The 27,957-nt window shown below is 34.1% G+C and overlaps 1 protein-coding gene across 1 annotated transcript in view; it reads left to right on the top strand.

Moving 5' to 3' along the window:
• Window positions 1-27,957, top strand: part of LOC127718886 (frizzled-5-like) — a 56,920-nt gene that overhangs the window by 864 nt on the left and 28,099 nt on the right. Inside the window, exon 2 of the mRNA XM_052224950.1 lies at window positions 9,997-10,046. The gene's annotated coding sequence lies outside the window, so the exon portion shown is untranslated. The remainder of the gene's footprint in view (window positions 1-9,996; window positions 10,047-27,957) is intronic.

Raw genomic sequence — 27,957 nt, 5'->3', positions numbered from 1 at the left:
CAATGTGACACGTGCACTAGCCCATCGTGACATTTTTTTTTCTTTAGGTTATTATTACCCGTTAGAAAATTACGAACTTATATGCAATGGTCACATGAAATCTTGTAAATTGGGAAAACGTGAAACTACTGCACTGTGCAGGTTGCGTGTTTTGATTTGCGACTAATGGTCTGAATAAGCAAAGGTCGTGCATGTTTTTGCGCACGTACAACTGGTTAAGTCTCACCACATTGCGTGAGTTGATCTAGTCGAGCTATCTGCACCTTGTGTTGTTCGATACAGTTTGTCCTTGGTTGTATGTCTAATTTTTTTCTGATGATTCTGGCATTGGTATTTTTTGGTGATTCCGGTTATGCATTTTCGTGCATTACCGCTTGAAGTAGCCTCCCCCCCCCCCCCCCCCCCAACACCCAACACCCAACACCCATATTTTCCGGATTAGTACGTCATTTCTCATTATACGATAGTTTTTCTTGATAACCATGGTTTATTGTATTTTGATTCAGTTTAGTATTTGGGTGGTCAAATATCGCGTGCATTTAATATTTGATCATTTGATCAGATTTAAAGGTATTTGTGAAGGTGCTTTATATTTATTTTTCTAAATTACATAATACGGGAAACGATGATTGTTGATTATATAAATGATTGTGTGTAAACAAATATACATTAGATTGTTGCAAGAGTTGTCTCCCATCCAGATGCAGTTGGTAAGATAATTCATTTTAATCCTATTTATTTCAGATCGTACTATGCATATGTATAAGATACCATACACAGATTACAGTTATGTGTTTATTAAAACAAGGGCTAAATCAAATCAAATATCTTTTGATTGTGATGTAAACAAATTATTTTTTTTTTGACAAATTATAGATGTATCATAGAATTGATTGATTGTTGGTTGCTTAACATCAAGTGGCAAATATTTCATGCATGTTCAGGACGATGCAACATAGAACAATCATGAATCGTAATTCAAGAAAATAAAAAACACATGAAAATTTATGCTGCATCTGTCCTTATTTCTTATTATATAGATCATAGATTAACATGTTTTAATGATAGGATTTGATAAAAAAAATTAATAATTTGTGGTCTTTGGGACGTGACATAAATTCATCCTCCCCATTTAACTTATTAAATAGATATTGTCTTTATAATCTGTATTTGTGTAACATTCCAAGAGGACATGTTGCCAAGTAGATTGAATAGTTTGAGAAACCTGTCTTCCCTTTGAACTTAGTATCATCGACCCTCCTCGTGAAGTTTCGTGAAACATCGGTTTAGTAAATGCATACAGTTTCGGATTAATGTGTCGGGTTTGACTTTTCAGTAACAAATGTCATTCGTTTTCAATTAAATATAAATCTTGACATTTATAATATGAGAAAAGAAACATTAAAATCACTTTCAAAACGTTAAATAACCCCATGTTACATTTCAAATAAAAATTTTTAATTTAAAATAAAATCCACGAAACACTATCACTTTGTTCAAATGTCAACTAATCAAGATTTCAAATCTGAATGAAATTAATTCTGACACAAAAGAGAAATATTTCAAATAAAAAAGTAACACAGACCCTTCTTTTTAAATCTTTCGTTTCGTAAAAATTGTATTTATTGATAAAGGTTAAATTGATAGACTGATGAATGAGTGACACGCGATCAATACAAAAAAAAAGTTCCGTTTCGTTTTGTCGAAATAATTTACGAGGGTCGAAGATGATTATCAGTTCTCTAATCCAAGGAAAAATCTCTTTTTTATCTGATAAACTATGGTTTTCTAAAGTTTTGAATGAAGTGAAAGTGGTCATTTTTTAAATGTCTGTAAGACAGATCTATTTTCTCACAGGCGATTCATTTCCGATTAACAAGCGAATCTTTTATAATATTTTTTGTTGTTCCTTGACTTGTCAGGTTAAAAATTCCTTCATTTTTACTTTTCTTATTTTCGTTTCTTATTTTCGTTTCTTATTTTCTTTTCTTATTTTCGTTTCTTATTGGTTGTACGATGCTGCGTGCACATGCGTACACTATTTAATTCAGTTCTGAAAGCTTCATGATATCTTGCATATTATGTCCCATTGGAGCACATGAGTCCATCTCCCGGTCTTCGATGATTGATTAATTGTTGTTTGATTAACGTCCAGTAGCAAATATTTCATAAATTGACCATACATTTAATAGATAGGTTCTTCAAAGTAGCTTGACTGGGATGAAGGGCTGAACGTTTAGAATCCCACTGGGAAAATAATATATGTTAGATAGGGGTGTACCTTTGCTTATTTTCCGTTTGAATTTTCCTTGGAGTTCGTTATTTTTGTTATTTTACTTTTTACATGCATATTGATAACACTATAACAGACAAATGAGAATTCAAATTCCTTTAAATTTGATAATAATTCTAAGTTAAGTTTAGGATGAATACCGAAAATATTTCAACTAGACAGCAGTCAAACGACACAAAAAGGCAAAAGATTGATATAGTACCCCTAGCTCACGAAGGGTCAAGTTTTGCTCAAGACGTCAAATTTCTTTCCTTTCCTCAGTGGTGGATTCGGGATGTTCAAATTTAGGACCGGAGGTACATGACCACCAAAACAAATAAAGGACTGCTCTTTAAAAAAAAAAAAAAAATTATTAAAAACACAAAATCTCGGCCATAACATCTCCGTTTGGAATCTCACCATTTCTTCCTTGTATTGTTAACCTTTAGTCAGGTCTGTTTTCGTGTTGCATGTCGGGATTATTTTTGTTGTGAACGCTCGTGCTTATAGTAGCATTTTTTGTGCTGTTTTGGCCAGCATATGTTTATTTTCTTTGGCATTGATTGCATGTTACTAGTGACCATGTGTACATCAAACAGGAAAACGTTCAATGGTTACATGTAAACGGAATGATCTCACATAAATACAAGGAATTGAATAATATGTATATTGTGTAAACTGAGGCGTTACTAAACGATAAGAAATTGGCATATAATATTCCAAATTACGAGGGATAGTATGGATTTGGTATGTCTCTATTTTGGTTTTTATGCCCCCGCCGTAGCGGAGGGGGCATTAAATTTTACCCTTGTACGTCTGTACGTACGTCCGTACGTCCCAAAATTGGTTTCCGTTCTCTAACTTTAGTTTGCCTCTTCCAAATTATATGAAACTTATACACAATGCTTATTAACACAAAACACAGATCAAGTTTAAATTGTGGTGGCATCACTTTTACCGTTCTAGAGTTATTTCCCTTTACAAATGGAAAAATTGCTGATTTTTTCGTTTCCGTTCTCTAACTTTAGTTTGCCTCAACCAAATGTTATGAAACTTATACACAATGCTTATTACCACATAATACAGATCAAGTCCGAAATTGGGTGGCATTTATTTTACCGTTCTTGAGTTATGCCCCTTTATAAACATAAAAATGGCTGAATTTTTCGTTTCTGTTCTCTAACTTTAGTTTGCCTCAACCAAATGTTATGAAACTTAATTACCACAAAACACAGATCAAGTTCAAATTTTGGTGGCGTCAGTTTTACCGTTCTAGAGTTATGCCCCTTTACAAAAGGAAAAATTGCTGAATTTTTTGTTTCCGTTCTCTAACCTACGATTGCACCAACCAAATGTTATGTTACTTATAAACAATGCTTATTACCACAAAACTCAGATCAAGTACAAATTTGGGTAGCGTACCTTTTACAGTTCTTGAGTTATGTCCCTTTATAATGTTATATGCAAGCGGGGCATCATCTGTGTCCGATGGACACATTCCCCATTTATCATTTTTCTTCTTTATACTTTCATGAAAGTTGAAATGGGGGGAGAGGCTCACTTACATTTATAGTCAAGATACGTTTGTACAAGAAATGAAAGATATAATATTTTCTATAATTAATATTATATTAGATTTAATATTGCACTCAATCAGTGACAATAATATAAAACGTGAGCAGGATTTCTATCTCCAATTGACTAATTTTCTCTTATAACTGATGTCGGGGTTCTCTTTCTCTAACAACTCGAGATCAAATTGTCTTCATATGATTTTATGAAATATACTATTATACAGGTGCTAAATAGGTAGGATAACAAGAATTTGATAAATTATGCAGAAAATTGATCCTTATATCCCTTTTATACTAATGAAACTCGACCCCATCATTACACGGGAAAACAGATGATTCCATTGTATGGTTGTCACAAGGGGTGAAAGATTGACAAAGTAGATGTCACTTTGACGAGTATAAATTACGGAGTCAACCCCGACCTTAAATACTGATAACTCTTCGATAGTCACTATATGACATGCACGTGCAAGTTACGTATAGATACTTTTTCAATTCAATTCAACTCTGTATTGTCATTATACAATTACACATATAAAGACATACAAAGAAAAACACAAATACACAAAGCATAAAGCATAAAGTAAAATAAATAGATAAAATAACAGATCAGAAAAATATAGCACGATTCCCCTGTTTTAAGTTGCTTGTGGCTGTCGTACAATGGAATCATTCTCTTATTAATTTAATCTAAGACTCATAAACTACAACTTTGGTATATATTTTTTTCACTATAAATTTTAAATTGTAAAGAACATTTATAACGCTAGTTTAAACCGAAGTAAACTTTACTGTCTTTGTTGTGCCATATGATCATGTCTGTATTAACAGAGAGAAATATTGACTGGTTGTCGATGTTCGGATTTAGTTTCTGACCGGTTGTCGATGTTCGGCCTTAGTTTCTGGGTTGTCGATGTTCGGCCTTAGTTTCTGACTGGTTGTCGATGTTAGTTTCTGACTGGTTGTCGGTGTTCGGCCTTAGTTTCTGACTGGTTGTCGATGTTCGGCTTTAGTTTCTGACTGGTTGTCGATGTTCGGCTTTAGTTCTGACTGGTTGTCGATGTTCGGCTTTAGTTTCTGACTGGTTGTCGATGTTCGGCCTTAGTTTCTGACTGGTTGTCGATCTTCGGCCTTAGTTTCTGACTGGTTGTCGATGTTTGGCCTTAGTTTCTGACTGGTTGTCGATATTCGGCCTTAGTTTCTGACTGGTTGTCGATGTTCGGCCTTAGTTTCTGACTGGTTGTCGCTTAGTTTCTGACTGGTTGTCGATGTTCGGCCTTAGTTTCTGACTGGTTGTCGATGTTCGGTTTTAGTTTCTGACTGGTTGTCGATGTTCGGCTTTAGTTTCTGACTGGTTGTCGATGTTCGGCTTTAGTTTCTGACTGGTTGTTGATGTTCGGCCTTAGTTTCTGCAGTTGTCGATGTTCGGCTTTAGTTTCTGACTGGTTGTCGATGTTCGGCTTTAGTTTCTGACTGGTTGTTGATGTTCGGCCTTAGTTTCTGCAGTTGTCGATGTTCGGCTTTAGTTTCTGACTGGTTGTTGATGTTCGGCCTTAGTTTCTGCAGTTGTCGATGTTCGGCTTTAGTTTCTGACTGGTTGTCGATGTTCGGCTTTAGTTTCTGACTGGTTGTCGATGTTCGGCCTTAGTTTCTGCAGTTGTCGATGTTCGGCTTTAGTTTCTGACTGGTTGTCGATGTTCGGCCTTAGTTTCTGACTGGTTGTCGATGTTCGGCCCTAGTTTCTGCAGTTGTCGATGTTCGGCTTTAGTTTCTGACTGGTTGTCGATGTTCGGCCTTAGTTTCTGACTGGTTGTCGATGTTCGGCCTTAGTTTCTGACTGGTTGTCGATGTTCGGCCTTAGTTTCTGACTGGTTGTCGATGTTCGGCTTTAGTTTCTGACTGGTTGTCGATGTTCGGCCTTAGTTTCTGATTGGTTGTCGAGTCTTTTGTCAGTCAAAGAATGTTTTTGTTGATGGCAGATATTTGATAGTTTTTTGTTCTGAACTTTTTTGTAAGACTCTCGATCGTCCTCGGCGATCGGACAGTTTGACACATTGTTTAGATGCATGTACCCGTCTAGTGTTGCAGACCGCATACTGACCTATTGATGTCTTTCTTTCTTTCTCTCTTTCTTTCTTTGTGTGTGTATGTGTGTGTATTTGTTTTTTGGTTCATGTTTGTCTCATAAACGTATACTCCACTTCTCCTTTTACATTTATTCATATCGAAAAGAATAAACGAGAATTGGTCAAAGAAAAGCAATCACAAACATGTAGAAAATAATTTTGATTTCAAAATCATTTAACCAATTTCTCCTTCACTTCGTCTTTGAACTGATTATTGAACAGGAAATAAGAAAAGTCCACGTTTCATGTTGTGCATATAACTGTAATATAAATGAGTCAGTCTTTTTTCATGAAACACCATTTTTTATATAATTAATATGCCTCTGATTCAAACTTCTGACCTTATCATGTAAAGTAAACAAAACAAATCTTTGTATATTATTCTCTCTTCAAATTTTGAATTTCTAATATTTGACAAGTTAATTCATATAAGAAAGCATTTAATTTTGAAATGAAAATGTTTTTTGTCAAATTTTGTTTTTATTCCAGTGTCGTAAATTTAAAAACTTCGAGTTTGCATTGATCTATTGGCCTTATCGAGATCAACGTTTGACAGTACCTGAAATTTAAATTCCTACGCTCAATGAACTAATGTTTTATCTAAAATCTTGAGTAGCGATCAAATGTGTTTTACGAAGTATTTGTTGAATTAAATGGGGGAAAAATGTCAATTCGAACAATGATATATTTAATCTTTATACAAACTTTTACATGGAATTGACGCGTAATGTGTTAACTGTAATGCAGGTGATATATATAAATATTAATAAACATCATGTTGCTAAATAGTGACACGAAGAGTGTGCGTAAAGAAGGGGGATCATTTTATTTCGCCATAAGGTATATAAAAAAAGTACAAGAGAACTTTACACAAATGTCATATGTAGAACCTCTTATGGGTATATTAGTAATTACAAAATATAAACAAAAAATCACTCATAAAACAACTGAAATATGTTGTTTTCCTCTATGTATTTATTGTTATGGTGTCAGGTGAAGGTAAAACCATATTGAGTCCTTTTAAATATTAAAATTTAAAACAATAATATATTGTGCTAATAAGCTGTTTGACATAAAATAAAATTATGCTGAGGGTTTTTTTTCTTCTTGCATTTAAGTCATGTATAATGCACGAAACAGTAAGCATTTATCGAAATAGTAATTTTTGGCGTAATCACAACGCTTTGTTCGAGTACTAGAATTTTTTGTGAAACCACAACGATTTGCGTGAGCTAAACATTGCTATATTGTTGTTCCATTTTGCCACACGCTGTATGTCCGAATAAATAAATGTATAACAGTTGGGGGTCAGTTCTAAATTCTCTTCAGAATTGTTATCATTTGATTTAAAATGTTTTATGGTAAAATAGCTTCTATTATTTAACTATTCTTAAGGTGTCAATATATCTTTTCTAGTGCTTGTTCTGTAGCAGCTCGCCTTGACAGCTCCTGAAAGATTTTAAGTGAGGTTAGAACTAACCTCAGCTGTTCTTGTCTTATATTTTGACATATGAACTTTGAATATAATCTTAAGATATCGACTTGTGTGCGGGAATAAAGAACAAATACCATGCATGCCACAATTGTAATGCATTTGACGACGAAACACACGTTTTGGTTGATTGTAAAAATAATGAAAAACTTCAAGGCAATTTATTTTAATCAACTACATTTACTATATAACCAGAATTACATTGATCAATCAGACAATGCATAAAAACAATCTTTACATTTTAAATCATCAGTTCCATTTCAAGTAAATACACTAGGTTCTATATAGAAACCCTTAGAACAGAGGACAGTGGAGGAGGCTCGTTAAGACTTAGCGTATTTATTGATTTTTTTTATTTTAATCATTTTCCCAGAGACATATATATCTCTTATTACTGTACGCCTTAAAATGTATTTCATATTTTTTATTGACACAAACATTATATACTTATAAAGCTTAGATGACAATAAATATATAGATATGAAAAAACTAATTAAAACTTCATCATTTATATTGAAAATGTATGTCCCACTGATGTGCAACCTGTTGTATGTTCACGTCAAACGGAGTAATCGTTGTTTAACATGTCAACTGAATTTCAACTGTTTGTTAAGGCCTATTATCTTTGTGTATTCAGGGTCTAGTGCATATGTCAATCGCCTCTTAAAAACATATTCAATTTGTGTTTGAAGGCCAGTAAATATATTTATTGGTTTTAAAAATACTTAACAACTGTATGTAGTGTATGATTTTCCTAAGCGCATACTAGTAGTTATTACGCTTGTTTTCTTTTCTTTGTCATTACCAGTTGTACTTTTTATGATAGCCAATGCGCGAATTAACCGTTATAGATTTCAACTCAAACTGGTGCGGGTGCCGTCTTAAACTGTGATGAGGTGTGATATCGTGTTCCTTGCCGAAGAAGATTTATTTAATTTTATATTTTTAACTACATTTTTGTACTCTTGGCTTCTCATTTATTTGGTAAGATTGAGTGAACGTTTTGTGTACGTTCATATTGAAGGGCAGATGATAATACGAGTTACGTGAACTCGAGCTCTGGCTATAGATGGTATTTTGAATCACGTGAATTAAGACTCGTGGCAACAGTATATTAGGAATCACGTGAAAACAATCTTTGGACATATGGTCTTGTGTCCCGTAAAAAAAGGCTCTGGGCAGATGGTCTTTTGAATAACCATAAGGTAAAGCTCATGGGTGATGGTCTTTTGTGTCAAAGGAAATCATGCTCTGGATATATGGCCTTTTGAGTCGGGGCCCACGCTAAAGCAAGCTATGGGCAGATTGTATTTTGAGTATAGTGAACCAGGCTCTGAACAGATAGTCTTTTGTGTCCGTACAAATCATGTTCTGGGTAAATGGTCTTTTGAGTCACGTAAAATCAGGCTTTGTGCAGATAGTATAAGGAGTCACGTGATATCGAGCTCTGAGCAGATGGTCTTTTGAGTCACGTGGAATCAGACTCTGGGAAGATGGTCTGTTGAGTCCGTGAAATCAAGATCTTGCCAGGTGGTATTTCTAGTCACGTGAAATCAGGCTCTTTGAAGATGGTGTTTTAAGTTACGTGGAATCAAGAACTGGGAAGATGGTCTTTTGAGTCCGTGCAATAAAGCTCTAGGTATATGGTCTTTTTAATCAAGCGAAATCAAACTGGGAAGATGGTCTTTTGAGCCAAAATCAATCTGTGGGTATTTGGTGTTAAAAGTCATGTGAAATATATAGCTCTGGGCAGATGGTATTTTGAGTCACATGAAATCAAGCTCTGGATAAACAATTTTTTTATTGACATGAATTCAAGCTCTGTGCAGCTGGGCTTTTGAGTCAAGTGAAATCGAGCTGGCAATAACAGCTTTAAACTCTTTCAGTTTGGACGAATAAAAAAAAGAATTGTAATCATACGATCTAAATAAATTCCCATTATAGCTATTTTCAGCGCAGGTTGAAAACATTCAATTGTGCAATTTTTCATCGTGAAAAAAAACCAAATTCTTAATTTAAACTTGGTAAGGCCTAACATAAGGTATTTCGTATGATTTACGATTTGCAAATTATTTAATCTATGAACCTACAAAGCATGGTAAATAAATATAATATAGTGCATGTTATTTTGTTAAAAACAGTGATTTTTTTCAACGTCGTATTTTTCTTTACGCCCTAAGTTCAGACAAGGTCACCAATTATTTAAAATCCTTTTGTTAAATTGTTAAAATGTGACACTTTAAGTTGACATCTTGGCAAAGTTTTATCTTTTCAAAGTGCAAAACAAACCAAGTTGAATATAATAAACCTAGTTGTTATTAAATAAACTGAACTCTCTGCATGCCATTGAAATTTAAAATGAATGTTGTATAATTTGTGACATTTTTTTTAAATGTTTCATGTAAACTATATTTTAGTGTAGATTATTTGATTAATGTCATTGCACGAGAATCGTAATAATATGTATTGGCGTTTTGATCAAACCGTTTTTTGAGGATATTTATTAATATCGTGCATGTTTACTTTTAACAGGATGTAACTTTATATCAAAAGGTCAGGGGACAGAGTAAAGTTCAACAGCTGTAAGTATACTTTACAATTTTTTTCTTATTCACAAAATAAAGTGTGACACCTTTAAGTAAACCTTTTGACAAATTGTTACCTTTCAAAGTGTAAATCAAACCATTGATTTGAACTTTTTAGAGTGGCGATGTGTGACTTTATAAACCAAAAACTTAATTATTTCAAATACATATTTATACCCTGTATGCATACTCTTATTAACAAACAAGATTATAATACTTATAAACAGATACAATGAAATACATAAACTTCAGCGTACCTATGTTTATCACATACAAATTTGTTGTGAACTATAAACAGTAAACAAGTCTACTTCGGCAGTACTTTGGACTATCCCACTTCAGAGCTAAACCAGTATTTTTGTCCAGTATGGAATTTGGGGCTGATGACAAGTCTTTTACCTATACATTCATGTCTAGAATGAAGATGTATGGTTTGATTATTGATTGATTGTTGCTTACATAACGTCTTATGGACAATTCCGCATGCAAATTCAAGCCGAATTTAGAGCTTTAAACAATTATGGAGTAGACGTCTGTCTATTAAATACCGAAGGTCTTTAGATGTCCTTTCAGCATTATTGTGTTCTCAGTTTGCTGTTTTGTTGCCGGCATTTACCACACATATGTTTATTTATTTATTTATTAGTCACCTACCGACGAAGTCGATGGTGACTTTTGGTTTGCACTCCGTCCGTCTGTCTGTCTGTTCATCCGTCAGTCCGGGCAAAGCAGTTTTCCACACTTTTTTCTTCGTGCATAAAGATATTGATTTGATATTTGGTATATAGTCTTATCATGACCAGTTACAGATCAAGTTTGAATTTTGTTCCGGTCTGATGATTTTGTGCAGAGTTATGGTCCTTAGACTTCGAAAATTCATACAAGTAATCAGTTTTCCGCACTTTTTTTCGTCATTCTTGAAGATATTGATTTAATATTTGGTATATAGATTAACCATGACAAGGTACAGTTCAAGTTCGAATTTTGTTCCGGTCTAATGATTTTGTGCAGAGTTATAGTCTTTGGACTTGGAGAAAATTCAGGTAAGTAATTCAGTTTTCTGCATTTGTTTTCATAATGCTTGAAGATATTTATTTGATATTTAGCATATAGTTGTACCATGACCAGTTACAGGTCAAGTATGAATTTTGTTCCGGTCTAAGGATTTTGTGCAGAGCTATGGTCCAATAGACTTCGAAAATTCATGCAAATAATCAGTTTTCCGTACTTTTTTATACGACCGCAAAAAAATTTTTGTGGTCGTATATTGGTATGACGTTGGCGTCGTCGTCGTCGTCGTCGTCGTCGTCGTCGTCGTCGTCGTCTGGCGTCGTCCGGCGTCGTCGTCTGGCGTCGTCCGGCGTCGTCCGAAGACACATTGGTTTTCGCACTCTAACTTTAGTTTAAGTGAATGGATCTCTATGAAATTTTACCACAAGGTTCAATACCACAAAAGGAAGGTTGGGATTGATTTTGGGGGTTATGTAACCAACAGTAAAGGAATTAGGGGCCAAAAAGGGGCCAAAAATAAGCATTTTTGTAACTTCCAGACATAACTTGTGTGTTAGTGTATGGATCTCTCTGACATTGTACCACAAGGTTCCATACCACAAAAAGAATGTTGGGATTGATTTTGGGGGTAATTGCCTCAAAATATTAGGAATAAGGGGCCAAAAAAGGGGCAAAAAAAACAAGCATTTTTCTAGTTTCATGACAATAACTTGTGTGTAAGTGCATGGATCTTTCTGAAATTGTACTACAAGGTTCCATATCACAAAGGAAAAGCTGGAATTGAGTTTGGGGGTAATTGCTGAAACGTTTAGGAATTGGGGACCAAAAAGGGGCAAAAAACAAGCATTTTTCTAGTTTCAGGACAATAACTTGTGTTCAAGTGTATGGATCTCTCTGAAATTGTACTACAAGGTTCCATATCACAAAGGGAAAGCTGGGTTTGAGTTTGGGGGTAATTGCCCTAATTGTTTAGGAATTTGGGGCCAAAAAGGGGCCAAAAAACACATTTTCTAGTTTCCAGACAATAACTTGTGTTCAAGTGTATGGATCTCTCTGAAATTGTACTGCAAGGTACCATACCACAAAGGGAAGGCTGGGATTGAGTTTGGGGGTGATGAATCATAAGGGGGTTCAAAAAATTGGGGGGGGGGGGTTTCCTTTTTTTTCTTTTTTTCCTTTTTTTTTCTTTTAAAATTTTCCATTTTAAGTTGGTTATTTCTGATTTATATTTAAAAGCAAATAATAATGATATGGTAGGAGATACACACCAAACAGGATGTGTAAATTATTATATAATAAGTATTGTGCAATAGCAAGAAATTTTCAATTGCACAGTATTGCACAATAGCAAGAAATCTTCAATTGCACAGTATTGCGCAATAGCAAGAAATCTTCAATTGCACAGTATTGCGCAATAGCAAGAAATATCCAATAGCACAATATTGCGCAATAGCAAGAAATTGTCAATTGTACAGTATTGCGCAATAGCAAGAAATATTTAATTGCACAGTATTGTGCAAAAGAAGATACTTCGTATAAATTGCTTATTTCTTGACCAATTTCAATGGGGTTTTATTATTGAATACTTGGGGTTCTTTAATATGCTGATTCTAACCGTGTATTTAGTTTTTGGATTTTGGGCCCCGTTTTTAAATTGGTCCACATTGAGGTCCAAAGGGTCCAAAATTAAACTTTGTTTGATTTCATCAAAAATTGAATTATTGGGGTTCTTTGATATGCCGAATCTAACCGTGTATTTAGATTCTTAATTTTTGGTTCCGTTTTCAAATTGGTCTACATTAAGGTCCAAAGGGTCCAAAATTAAACTTAGTTTGATTTTAACAGAAATTGAATTCTTAGGGTTCTTTGATATGCTGAATCTAAACATGTATTTAGATTTTTGATTATGGGCCCAGTTTTCAAGTTGGTCCAAATCGGGGTCCAAAATTAAACTTTGTTTGTTCCTTGGTTAACACTTACTAGTATACATTACTATACCATTTCACTAGTGAGGGGTGCCCTGGGATTTTTTCAAAAACAAAATTTCTTATCTGTATCCGCTTTTGCAGTTCTTGCATTTGTGTGTGAATTATTGTCACGTTTTTTCCATATTTTTGTTCACTTGTTTTCATATTAAAAATCAAAAAGCAGTTATATATATTACAGTTGATCAAAATAAATAATTTTTGGATTTACATCAAAAAACATCTCACTAAACATAATACTCTAGATCCCTTTCTCTCATCATAAAACGCTTGCTGTCTTGAAAGAACATTAAAATAACTGTATTATAAGTATATTATAAAAATGTCATAACTTTCAAGATCTTAACAGGTTGTTATCATTGTACGAAATTCTACTTGAAATAACACTCCAAGTCGAGTGGACCCTTGTGAAAAACAAAACTTCCATCATTTTGCTGCCAAATACACATAATTTATATCTTTTATGGGAAGTACAGGTGGGTCTGAAAGTCATTGAAAACGACACAATGTTACAGTTATATTGAATTAATGTATAATTTCAAGAATCATTTTTTTAAGCGATGTTGTAAATATTTTGAAAGAAGAAGTTTTACCGACTTCCGATTAGTCAGAATATATTTGGACCTCCAGGACAGTGTAGTTTTGAAGAGGGAAAGATATTTATTTTTGCTTCAATATTGTTTATAAATTTGTCATTTTCTCGTTTACATAACAACGTACTGTGTGCCAATTGTTTTGATCGATATTTTCAAATTAATTCAGTCTTAAGACGAAAGAACAGGCAGAATGGTATGCCCTCAGTTGCAACATTCAGCTCGCATGACTGAGGGAAAATAATGGAAATGTTTTTTTGCCATTTTGTGTCAGCCTTTATTTCCAAGCGAATTTGCCGAAACATAATTATGAAAATTACAAATCAAGTGTACCCTGATGAAACGCCTTTCATCTTCTGAATGTGTGTGTGTGAGTATGTGTGTTTATTTTCTTTTCCTGTAAAATTAGGCAAGAGAAAAGTAAACACCCTTTTAAGGATAAAAGAATGCGCTTCTCGCCATTTACGTTCTGTCTTGTATGCCATAACTAATAATGTCGTATGAGAGGTAGGCTGTACACATTTTCCCTTCCGTACAACTATATATCATCCACGTCCGGTTTGATGGTTCGTACTGCTAATTTCTTTATATGTCAGGTGTACTAGATTCTCACACGTGCCCCAAATCTTTTTATTCGTCTCTATGGTCCGCATGGGGTTAACCGAATAGAGATAAATGAGAAAAACAAATGTAGAATGCAAAAAATGGGGGAAAATATAAAGAAAATAATGAGGTGCTTAAATATAAGGAATATAGAATAAAGGTAGGAAAACGAATAGAGAAAATTGGGCTAGAATATAAAAGATCACAGAAATAAAGACCCCCTCGTAGACCCATGTGTATACTTCTATGATTGAATCTTCTATGCCTACGATTTACGAAAGCGAGATAACAAAATATTAAAGTCGATGAAAGTCAGCCGAAAATCATACAGAAAAAAAAATTACGAACAGACAATCAACAGTTCACAAACATTACTACCAAAACTGTTTACAAATTAGTTAATGAGGCTAACCACGTGTTGTTTGTTATTGTTCGTCTTTGTTTGTATGTTTATTTTTAGGATGAGACGGGTGTCTGTTGTACAGTCCTCCTGCTATCTTTTTTATGCCCCGCCACAGAGGAGGGGGCATTAAGTGTTACCCTTGTCTGGCTGTACGTCCGTACGTCCCAAAATTGGTTTCCGTTCTCTAACTTTAGTTTGCCTCAACCAAATGTTATGAAACTTATACACAATGATTATTACCACAAAACACAGCGGGGGCATCATCTGTGTCCCATGGACACATTCTCCATTTATTTAATATATTATAGATGTAGGGAAAACATTTCAAACAAAGTAAAACAACTGACAAACTGTTAAAACTGTATTTTTATTGATCATATCTTAAATTTAGCATTTTGCCAATAAAACACAAATTAGTTTTTTCCATTGTAGTAAATTATTCTGGCATCGATGATGAATATTCCACGGCTGTGTTGAATTCTATTTCCGTAAAATTCGATTTTATTTTTAAAATGAATTTAAAGTGTCAAATAACTGTCCATTCTTTGTTTTCATTCATGGATGACAATTTAGAAAGTTAAAAGTTTAATGAGTTTTTTTTACAAAAGTATTAAACCATAATTGGAATTATCTATAGATAATTACGTATACGCATGCGAAATTATGATATCTCGAACCTTTTAACCCCTTGAAACGATGTCATTTTTCTTCAATATGAAATGGATTATGTCAGAGATTTAATTTTTGAAAAACAAAAAAATCTGTTTTGACACGCGAATAATACAATACAAAATAGCCGCTACGTCTGGCAGTAATCAGATTTTGTACCAGTGAAAACGATTTTTTTTTGTAAAATCGATGATATTTGGGACCAGTTAACATTGTTGTATCGTTAAATTGAGTGGTTTTGTACATGTCCTTTTCAGATTAAATCTCCAGGTTTAAATTATCAAGAAAACCACACACATGTTGTTTTTTTTTTTATTCGTAGCATTTCAAATTATTTTTATTCATAGCATTTCAAATTAAAGGAGAGTTCTGAGATGATTGTTGTTCGAACGTGGAGGCTGAAAAAGTCGTATCACGTGACAGTTTTTATGCATTGCGCAAATGAAATGTATGGAGGCCTATTTCTGCTATCAAGATAAATCTGAGTTGAAATTATTTTATTACATTTCCATTTACAATATTCGACCACACTGTTCTATTTTGATTTCCTGACGTAGATGAAAACTAATGTTAAGGTAACATAACCCATAGTTTGATATTTGATCAGCAAAGATTTCTACTTTCTCGGAAACTTGACAAATAATGGAGAGTCAACAAAAAAACACCCCCCCCCCCCCCCCCCCCCCCACAAAAAAAAGTCTAGCTTCAGGGTAAATTTTCATTTAAAATACAGAAAATACAGGAAGTTTACAGTGTTGTCTCCCCTTATTACAAGTATATATATTCTAATTATATAATCATTTTGATAATTCAGCCTGTTTTGATTAAAAGCTAATTATAACTAACTTATACTTACTATCAATAACAAAAACATGATAATTCTGTGAATAACAAAATGCTAACTTGATCTATAACTTGTCATGGTGTAAGTCATATACAAATATCAAGTCAGTATCTTCAAGAATGTCGAAAAAAATGTGGAAAATCGATTATTTGAGTGAATTTTCTATGTCCAAGGACCATAACTCTGCACAAAATCATCAGACCGGAACAAAATTCGAACTGGATCTGTAACTTGTCATGACAAAACTATATACCAATTATCAAATCAATATCTTCAAGCATGACAAAAAAAAGTGCGGAAAATTGATTATTTGAGTGAATTTTCAAGTTCAAGGACCATAACTCTGCACAAAATCATCAGACCGGAACAAATTTCTAACTTGATCTGTAACTTGTCATGATAAAACAATACACCAAATATCAAATCAACACTTCAAGAACGAAGAAAAAAAGTGTGGAAATCTGATTTACCGTTCTGACGGATGGACGGACGGACAGACAGGCGGACGGAGTGCAAACCTAAAGTCCCCTTCGACTTCGTCGGTAGGGGACTAAAAAATGAAAGAAAAAGAACTTACAAATAGTATACTGATTTGTAGTTTCCTAAATAGAATAATATTGAACACAAATTATTGTGGTAATAAATAAGTGTGTCAAACTGACTGGCATGTTTAGTTTATTTTTGCGTTAGTTTTGACAATTTTATTTGACGCAAATAAAAAATAAAAAACAGGCCAACCTTACCAAAGAGTACATAAGAAATAGTAAACATCCTCTGCAGAGCCTTTTATCCTAAATTGTTCCTATTGGGATGAAAACAAATATAAAGATATCTTTATCTTTATCCCAATATTGGGAAGTTAAACTCAATCTATTTTTGTCAGTGGTAGAATTTTTGTTTGACTCGCCAGTCTTGCAGAGGACTCATATTGGAACAGGTTGAAATGTTTACATAAATAATTTTTGGTGGAGTCGGCCATTTGATGGCTCTACAATGGGATATGTTTTCTCGATTGTCTTTAAACAAATGCTTTTGCTATCATGTAACGCAGATTTTAGTCCGTTAATTCGATTTCCATGCAATACAATGTATTTTGCCATTTGGTCTGTTTTGCACAAATGAAACTGATTAGGGGTAAGAATGTATTCAAAATGGTGTGACATTGTTAATTCTTTGTCTTAAAAAAATCATAAAAAATGATTTTACCAGAGAAAAAAGTTATTGCTGCTTTTCGTTTTCTTTTCGTTTTCTTTTTTTTTTGTCCCTGCAAAATTGAAATAATTTCATATCATAAGGACAAAGGCGTTAAGTCTTGTAGCTGTATTATTTCAGTACTTGTACTCAGTTTATCTTGTCTTTTCTGTAAATATAAATACAGACTTTAAAATAAACCATGTTGTACTTTGTCTTAATTTTAGGAGATTACTGCACGCTGTGCGTTTTGACATGCATTTGTTTACTTTTCTAACTGTCTGGGTTGAGAAGGTCGCTTATTGTGGGATTTCAACTGCTTAATTTCCTGCCTGGAAAAGAGGCTTCCGCTAGCTTTAGATATAGGATCTCGACGGGTTCAAATCTCGCAAATCATGACAAGCTATATAAACAAATATCGCATTGTTAAATGTATACTAAATGACAAAATAGTACTTGACTTGTACTTATAGAATGTTGTCATGTTTTGAAAGCTGTCAATATTACAGTTGAACCTGGTGCACTTTAAACCAAACAATTTGAAGCTTAAACCAAACAACTTGAAGGTAATCATACTACTATCTGTTAATCTTATTTCTTGTATACAATGATTAATGTTTTTAAGGACTTTTTAAAAGGTTTGGGTGGTCTTTTGTTTTAAGAAATATACAAAATTAAAGTAAATCCTAACTGCTTATACATGGAAGATTTTATTCCAAACGTGCAGAAGTAAGAGAGTGGAATTTGACATGATTTTTTTTTTATCCAAAACAGGTTATGGGCCAACCATTTGATATTCGGGGAGGGGTTGCGAATTGAATACTAATTTTCAACTGTTGCTCCGCATGTTTAATTTTTTGCTATAAAATACTCGCCTAAATTCAGGAACACCTTAAGTTGTTACCCTTAGTTGTTTGTTAGGTTTTATCTTCATGATTGTGTTGTTATCCCGGAGAACAATTAGTCTCGATTGCAGCTGTTTGAGATAAGTTTCCGTTCAATTTATACAATCCTTTTTTTTTAACTTTTCTATACTCGGGGGGGGGGGGGGGGGGGGTTATAGTTTGACATACTGTGTATATACTTGTCTATATTTGAAGACCGTATTCTGACCTCTTAATGTCTTTTTTGTATCGTTTAAGGTTTGTGAAATAAAGCACAAATTCGGACAACGAACGGGCAGGAAAACTATTAATGTATACATGTATTCGATTGGGTCTGAAAATAAAAGAGAGAACGACGGAACAACAAAGCTCTGTCTGTCTTTTGTAAATGAACTAAGAAGTTGAGCCTTGGTATTGCTAGCTCAAGTAAATTGCATTGTAGTCCTTCGATACTTAATATTGGACAGAGACGGTCCTATATTCCGGAGGTTAATTGGTTGCCTTGAAAGTAAGATGTCTCGGATAAATACTCATTTAGTCTGCAATCGTCCAAGTTCTTGGGTGGTACCAGCTATTTTATAATACATGTACCAGTCTTATTCAATGTTCCTTTATACATTACATCTTTACATGCAAAACAGGAATTTTGGCATGTCACCTCGAACTCCGTAATCAAATCTCCATTTAGATATGCACTATTATTTAAACTGTTTTACAGATCGATATCTTTGAAAGTGAAATATTTAGAGGTCAAACCCAAGAAAAGCATAGCATCAACTGGCACAAAAATCCGCAGAGTAGAAATTTCTCTTTTTAACTGATTGTCGCTTATGGATAATGTCGTTTTTAAAATAAATTCAATAACGTTATTTGGTTATATTAGTTGTATTCTTTGACTTTTTCGTTTAGAGATAATAATTCATGAAAAGGATCACGGGAATTATTAAGGATATAATAAAGACAAGTAACGCAAATGGAATTTCGTACTGTTGTGTTGATCCCCATTACTGCTCAAATTCGGCATCACTGTCAATACATTGTTTTGTGTTTTTATGCCCCCGCCGTAGCGGAAAGGACATTAAGTTTGACCTTTGTCCGTCTGTACGTCCGTCCGTACTTCCCGAAATTGGTTTCCGTTCTCAAACTTAAGTTTGCCTCAACCAAATGTTATGAAACTTATACACAATGCTTATTTCCACAAAACACAGATCAAGTTTGAATTTGTGTGGCGTCACTGTCACATTTCTAGAGTTATGCCCCTTTATAAATGGAAAATTGCTAAATTTTTCGTTTCCGTTCTCTAACTTTAGTTTGCATTAACCAAATGTTATGAAACTTATACACTATACTTATTACCACAAAACACAGATCAAGTTTGAATTTGGGTGGCGTCACTGTCACATTTCTAGGGTTATGGCCCTTTACAAGCGGAAAAATTGATGAATTTTTCGTTTCCGTTCTCTAACTTAAGTTTGCTTCAACCAAATGTTACGAATCTTTTACACAATGCTTATTACTACAAAACACATATCAAGTTTGAATTTTGGTGGCGTCATTGTTACCGTTCTAGAGTTATGCCCCTTTTCAAACGGAAAACAAATGCTGAATTTTTCGTTTCCGTTGTCTAACTTAAGTTTGCCACAACCAAATGTTATGAAACTTATACACAATGCTTATTATCACAAAACTCAGATTAAGTACAAATTTAGGTAGCTTCACTTATACCGTTCTTGAGTTATGTCCCTTTATAACGTTATATGCAAGCGGGGGCATCATCTGTGTCCCATGGATACATTCTCCATTTATTTTTTACTAATTTCCAAAAGTTCCCCAAAAGACTTTCAGACGTAAGATATGGTTAAAGAAACCAGAGGTGATAATGATATTTATATATATACATATATATATAAAAGTACTTGACTTGAGGTGAACTGGGAATCGTTAATGGAATCTGATATTATACGTAGACGAAGTAAACGAGAACATAACAAATACTATATACTTCAAGGAGCTGCCAAAAAGACGACATTGTTGTTCGGAAAAATAGCATTAGATTTTGAAACGGCGAATTCCACAAACACAAAATCTGTTTTGCCCGTAAAAACAAGTACACAAAAGTATAATTTAATTGTATTGATCTTTGGGATAGATAAAACACTTTCAATGGTATTTTTAAACGCAGTATATAATGTAATATACCGTCATGATAATAGTGTGACTCCGGTTATACAAATTCACCATGCTTGGTTTTTTTTCATTATACATTTGTAAATAACGTATATTACTGTATTTTTCAATTACTTAATTTTAAGGAATTGGTTACCTGTTCAGAGTACAAGAAATTATTACCGGACATTGTATAGCAATATCTTTTGTGTGACTGTCCCGTGTTTTTAGATTGTTACTTATTTTCTTTTTTCTATATTATATTCTATCATATCATCATGGTGACTTTTTGAGAGTTCTTTTATACTCTTTCCGTTATACTCAAAACGTTTTGACGCTAACTTTAGACGATTTGTACAAATTTTAATAAATGTCACCAGTATCCGACATTAATACAATGTATACCTTTATTACTTTGTGTATTGGCAAAATATTGATTGATAGGTTAAAATCAACATTAATCGCGGTTGTCTGGCGCTAGAATGGATTGATAAAAATCAGGATTTGTTAGAAAAATAGATTTAACTGAATTTCAACAGGTCTTTTGTAAAGTTATTTTCTATATGTGCATTTTTGCACTATACAAGATTGAAAGATATTATCGTTCTTCACAGTTATACCTTGAAAGGCTGAATTGTACATGTACTCTTACAAGCTCTAGTCGGGTCATAGGGGAAAAAGAACATGTATTGTAAATACCGGTAAAAACCGTCATTCAGAACTGTATTATTACTTTTTTTAAAAACTTTTTTATTTAAATGTGTAGATTCGCACATATAGAACATTTTTTAAACTTCAAATTGATAAAGAGATTTGGGGTATATATCTATGTGACAGCAACCCGACAAGAATTTTAGAGAATTGGGTGTTAATGGCAGATCAGTTTGATTGTGTCAATTAAATTCCCCTATAATTTTCATATAAATAAGATAGACTCGGCACGATTTAGAGCTTTATTATACATGTACAGGCTGTCTGTTGTTAGACACTGTTATATGTTGCCCTCTCGATGTCTTTGTTATATTTGTCGTTCAGTTGCTGTCTCATTGACGAATACATCATATTTATTCTTCTTATGATTGCTGACCACTAGATATCATTTGGTTATTTGTGTCTGCATTGTTGTCTCATTGGCGCACATCTGTTATTCACTAGCCTGTCAACTCTGAGTTCGAATCCCGCACGTGGCAGGTGCACTCGACTCCAATCTTAATTGACTGTAGGATTGTTAGTTTACCTACCGAAGATCGGTGGTAATCTCCGGGAACTCCGGCTTCCTCCCCTAATAAAAACTGAGCGCCACGAAATAGCACAATAATGCTGAAAGTTGCGTTGAACATCAATCAATCAATCAATCAATCGGAATAATTAACTTGTACGTTTGTGTCTGCCCCTTTCATAACTATTTCATAAGCATTTAAATAACACAGATTAATGTTAAATCTGCCTCACGTAAATGCTTAAAAAGGATCGACTTTGAAACTGACTTATTTTTATACGTAATATGGTAAACCGTTGTCCGTCGTTAACATGTCGGACAATAAGGGAGCTACCATTTGATTTGTATGGGGGGGGGGGGGGGGGGGCTAGGATGAAATCTAATAAAAAAAAAAGACAGGACAGGAGTTTTGAGTAAAAAAAGCCAGGATGAGCAACTTGGCAAAAAAAAAAAGGCAGGATGACAATTTATTTTAAAAAAAGTCAGGATAAACTATTAAAAAAAAAGGCAGGACCGAATAGAGAAAAAAATAAAAAGGCAGGACAGAGATTACAACTTAAAAAAAAATGCAGGACAAAATTTTCATCCTAGCCCCACCCCCTCCCCCCATAAAAATCAAATGGTAGCTCCCTAACTCAAAAACGCTTCAACCAATTTTCATGAAACTTTCGTGAATTGTTCATGTCTATTGACGTAAGCTCCCTTTTGATTTTTATGAATTTTAGATTTTACGTTTCCGAGTTATAGAATTTAATTCATAAAAAGAGGGGGTTTTCTGGTTTTCGGACAATAACTATAATATGCTTTCAGCAGTTTTCATGAACTTTTGATGACTGTCTTTTTTTTTATAAATTTCTGATATGACATTGAGGAGTTATGGAACTTTATTCGTTGAAAAAGCGACGGGCGTGTCATGCGCTCTTTATTGACAATGGTGTAACAGAACAACGTAATACAAACTGTTAAAAATCGGTTGGAAATGTCTTGACTTATCAGATCGACACGAAGCGCCTAAACAACTTTTAGTAACATAAAGACAAAAGATAGAAAATACCGATCTAAGAATACTCGCAGTATTGAAAGCTAGTTCAAAGCCAATAACAACTTATAGATATAGATATAGATCTTCCAGACCTAAGTATCAACGGATTTAGTGTAAAGGAAGTCTGAGAAAAGAATGACCTTGTGCAATCTATTTTTTTCAGACAAACTTACCGCGAACAGCACATTTGGTCCATTTTTCGACCTCGCGTTTTCATAAGAACCGTTTCCAGTGCTCTATCAATATAAAAAGAAATCTTAAAAGGAAGAGTCTCTCAAAGTCGATAAAGCGGTTTTAGATTAACTGCAAGACAAAAGACAATGACACCCTCAGTTAATAATAGTGGTTTCGAAATAACTACAAGACAAAAGACGAATTATTTTCTACTCGTGATTTGATATGTCAAGAAATAAAACTCTTAATTTGTAGATCCATACCGCCCCTTGAATTATGTTTTGATCAGTTAAACGTGCAGCCTTTCTCCGAGTAATACTTATACCCAATTTTCCGGAAATGTTTTTTCGTAATTTCTCAATTATTATGTTTTCTTATCTATAATTTAAAAAACATAATCGCATTCTGATTGGAAGGATAATTATATAGTGGATAGTAAATTGATTCTTTAATATTCTCCTTAAATGAAATGTTAGCTATTGCTGTCTTCGATCAGTGTTCGGAGAATTAGTCGTATCCGTTATTGAAAATTTACAGACATTTTATGTTTTAGCTTAATATTGGGTATTATCATTTTTATAATTATAGGATTTTGAATTATTTCTTGTTTGCCATCTGCAATGAGAGTGCACTTTTGATCAATGACTTTCGTCACAACACTGACTTGAACAGGGGTTCAAATATTCAATTCTAGTCCGTATCAGCGTCACTTACTTCAACATATAATTGTTTATACTTTATTTTATCAACGTAAATTCAATTCTTTCAAACAATTCAGGAACCCCTTTTCCTCTTGATTGTTGATTTTAAAAGATACAAATTTCATACACTTATAATGATAAGAAGATATGGGGTGCTTGCCAATGAGTACAACTTTCCACCAGAAACCAAATGCCGTAGAAGTTAGCAACTATAGGTCACCGTACGGCCTTAAAACCCATCCCGACACGACAAAATGACAAACAATCCAAACGAGAAAACTAACGACCTGATTTATGTACAAAAAATGTACGAAAAACAAATGTGATATAAAGCAACAAACGACTACCACTGAAACTTGAGATGGGCGCATACACAATGTGGTGGGTTTAAACATGTTTGCGGACGCCCAACCCTCCCCTAAACAGGGACAGTGGTGTAACTACTGTACATAACATAAGAACGTACTAAAACAAGTGTGGTGAAGCAACTGATGTGATGGCAACGGTTGATTGATTGATTGATTGGTTGATTGATTGATTGATTGATTGATTGATTGATTGATTGATTGATTGATTGATTGAGCGCAGTTGATACATGTACTTGACACATTTTCTATTTGATTTTAGCTGTATACTTTGCCCCAGGAGCTAGTGCTTAGTATGAGCAAATTAAGAGAATATTATAAGTTCCTTAAAATCACATGGAAGCCAAAAAGAAATAACAGTTTCTTCCTGTATTCTAAAATGTCGCCTGTTAAATTTCTGTTTGGATCTTCGTAAAATAATTTCAATATATCATTTCAATGGGATTTTCAAACGCTGTGTACGGTTTCCTTCATAGACATTAAAAACATGAGTTAAATTGAACTTTTATTTCCAGACAAGCAATTTCTTACAAATTAATACCAAAAACAAGTCATTATTTCTTCTAGGTTGTAAACTCTTAATCTTTGATTATTTTTCAGAAATAGCCTTTTGTAATAAAATACCGGATTTCTGGAGGCGTCTCTAAATTGACTCCGTATATTAAGCATTCCCGTGGATATCGTTCCTAGAAGTTAATAGATTTCTTGTATTTAGACACCTGATGTCGTTAAAAATAATTAAAAAGACTGATTGATTTTCATATATTTATTAAAGAGTATAATTTTGCACGACAACTCCTGAGGATTAAGACTTTCTTTCATCTGTTGTCTGTAGGTTTTTTTCATATGTTGAACGCCATAAAAATAATATCTGTTTGCTGCAGAAAATGTTGACCTCTATGAAAAAAATATATCGTTGCTTAAATATTTCAAAGTAAATCGCTCTGTTCTAAAGCCTTTTGAAATTTAACAAATAATATTTGTATAACCATGCATATTGACAATATTTGATGAAAAATGTATGCTTTATTTAACATGATGAAAAGGGAGACAGAACTTTGTTCAATTGTTTTAAGACAGAAAAGCTTCCAGAATTATCATCGGAGGGAACAAGCTAGATACTATTTTCAATAAAAATCTAATATACCAGAATCGGCATTTCTTTAAACTTTTAAGGCTTCCTACACAAATAAAAAATGGCCTCCACGAAATAGCCAAGAGTTTTGCAATACCAGCAATCAATCAATCAATCAATTAATCCAGACACTTCATGTATAGATAGCATGCCTTTACCAGACCTCGAGATTTTTTTAATGCCCCCGCCGTAGCGGAGGGGGCATTAAGTTTTACCCTTGTCCGTCCGTACGTCCCAAAGTTGGTTTCCGTTCTCTAACTTTAGTTTGCCTCAACCAAGTGTTATGAAACTTATACATGTACACAATGATTATTACCACAAAACACAGATCAAGTTTGAATTTGGTGGCGTCCCTTAAACCGTTGTACAGTTATGCCCCTTTACAAATTGAAAAATTGTAGAATTTTTCGTTTCCGTTCTCTAACTTTAGTTTGCCTCAACCAAATGTTATGAAACTTATACACAATGCTTATTACCAAAAAATACAGATCAAGTTTGAATTTTGGTGGTGTCACTTTAACCGTTCTAGAGTTGTGCCCCTTTACAAAAGGAAAAATTGCTGATTTTTTTTGTTTCCGTTCTCAAACTTAAGTTTGCATCAACCAAATCTTATGAATCTTATACACAATACTTATTACTACAAAACTCAGATCAATAACAAATTTGGGTAGCGTCACTTTAACCGTTCTTCAGTTATGTCCCTTTATAACTTTATATGATATGCAAGCGGGGGCATCATCTGTGTTCCATGGACACATTCCCCATTTATTTCTTATTGTCGTTTATTTTGTGTGTGTTTTTTTTTTTCATTTTGCTGCTGTCTATATATCGGCGTACTCTCCGTGTCTGATTTTATCTCCTTACCCTTCCGGAGCACCTGAGATCACCCCCTGTTTTGGTTGGGTTCGTGTTGTTAGTTTCTCTTAGTTTTTATACGACTGCAAACATTTTTTTTGCGGTCGTATATTGGTATGACGTTGGCGTCGTCGTCGTCGTCGTCGTCGTCCGGAGACACATTGGTTTTCGCACTCTAACTTTAGTTTGAGAGAATGGATCTCTATGAAATTTTACCATAAGGTTCAATACCACAAAAGGAAGGTTGGGATTGATTTTGGGGGTTATGGTACCAACAGTTAAGGAATTAGGGGCCAAAAAGGGGCCAAAAATAAGCATTTTTGTAACTTCCAGACATAACTTGTGTGTTAGTATATGGATCTCTCTGACATTGTACCACAAGGTTCCATTTCACACAGGGAATGCTGGGATTGATTTTGGGGGTAATTGCCTCAAAATATTAGGAATTAGGGGCAAAAAAGGGGCAAAAAACAAGCATTTTTCTAGTTTCATGACAATAACTTGTGTGTAAGTGTATGGATCTTTCTTACATTGTACTACAAGGTTCCATATCACAAAGGGAAATCTGGAATTGAGTTTGGGGGTAATTGCCGAAAACGTTTAGAAATAAGGGGCCAAAAAGGGGCCAAAAATAAGCATTTTTCTAGTTTCCAGACAATAACTTGTGTTCAAGTGTATGGATCTCTCTGAAATTGTTCTGCAAGGTACCATACCACAAAGGAATGCTGGGATTGATTTTGGGGGTAATTGTCTCAAAATATTAGGAATAAGGGGCCAAAAAAGGGGCAAAACACAAGCATTTTTCTAGTTTCATGACAATAACTCGTGTGTAAGTGTATGGATCTTTCTTACATTGTACTACAAGGTTCCATATCACAACGGGAAAGCTGGAATTGAGTTTGGGGGTAATTGCCCAAAACGTTTATGAATAAGGGGCCAAAAAGGGGCCAAAAATAAGCATTTTTCTTGTTTCCAGACAATAACTTGTGTTCAAGTGTATGGATCTCTCTGAAATTGTACTGCAAGGTACCATACCACAAAGGGAAGGCTGGGATTGATTTTGGGGGTAATTGCTCAAAATTTTAGGAATTAGGGGCCAAAAAAGGGGCAAAAAACAAGCATTTTTCAAGTTTCATGACAATAACTTGTGTGTTAGTGTATGGATCTTTATGAAATTGTACTACAAGGTTCCATATCACAAAGGGAAAGCTGGGTTTGAGTTTGGGGGTGATTGCCCTAAACGTTTAGGAATTTGGGGCCAAAAAGGGGCCAAAAAACAAGCATTTTTCTAGTTTCCAGACAATAACTTGTGTTCATGTGTATGGATCTCTCTGAAATTGTACTGCAGGTACCATACCACAAAGGGAAGGCTGTGATTGAGTTTGGGGGTGATGAATCATAAGGGGGTTCAAAAAAATTTTTGGGGGGGATTTTTTTTTCTTTAAAATTTTCCATTTTAATTGGTTATTTCTGATTTATATATAAAAGCAAATAATAATGATATGGTTTGAATAGGTAAATTAAAAATTTTTAAGTTCTTAGACCAAATTCATTCTGTGTCAGAAACCTGTGCTGTGTCAAATATTTAATCACAATCCAAATTCAGTGCTGTACCAAGCTTGAATGCTGTGTCCATACTTGCCCCAACTGTTCAGGGTTCGACCTCTGCGGTCGTATCAAGCTGCGCCCAGCGGAGCATTTTATTCAAAAGTGTTTTGTAGACTTGTTTGTCATTTCGTCGTTTTCTGTTTGTTACCATGGCGTTGTCCGTTTCTTCGAATTAATAGTTTTGAATATCCCCTTATTTGGTATATTCACCCTCTATTTTTATTCGTTTATATATTACATAAAATATCAAAGTGACCTTTGACTTCTGAACCGAAATCAGTTTTTTTTTCTAACTCTAACAAAATGGATAACAGGAATGACCCCAAAATAATGAAGAATGCAATAGACCACACTAACCACCGAAGCCTGACTCCTGTGAAAGATAATCGTACAGACCTTTGTAACAAGGTCAATATAACCTGGCTTAGTACAGGCACACAATGAGTTTGGGTTAAATCAG

Source organism: Mytilus californianus, unplaced genomic scaffold (assembly GCF_021869535.1).
Source record: "Mytilus californianus isolate M0D057914Y unplaced genomic scaffold, xbMytCali1.0.p SCAF_10, whole genome shotgun sequence".
Taxonomy (NCBI): domain Eukaryota; kingdom Metazoa; phylum Mollusca; class Bivalvia; order Mytilida; family Mytilidae; genus Mytilus; species Mytilus californianus.
The sequence above is the reverse complement of the archived record's forward strand: the minus strand, read 5'-3'. Positions and strand labels throughout refer to the sequence as shown.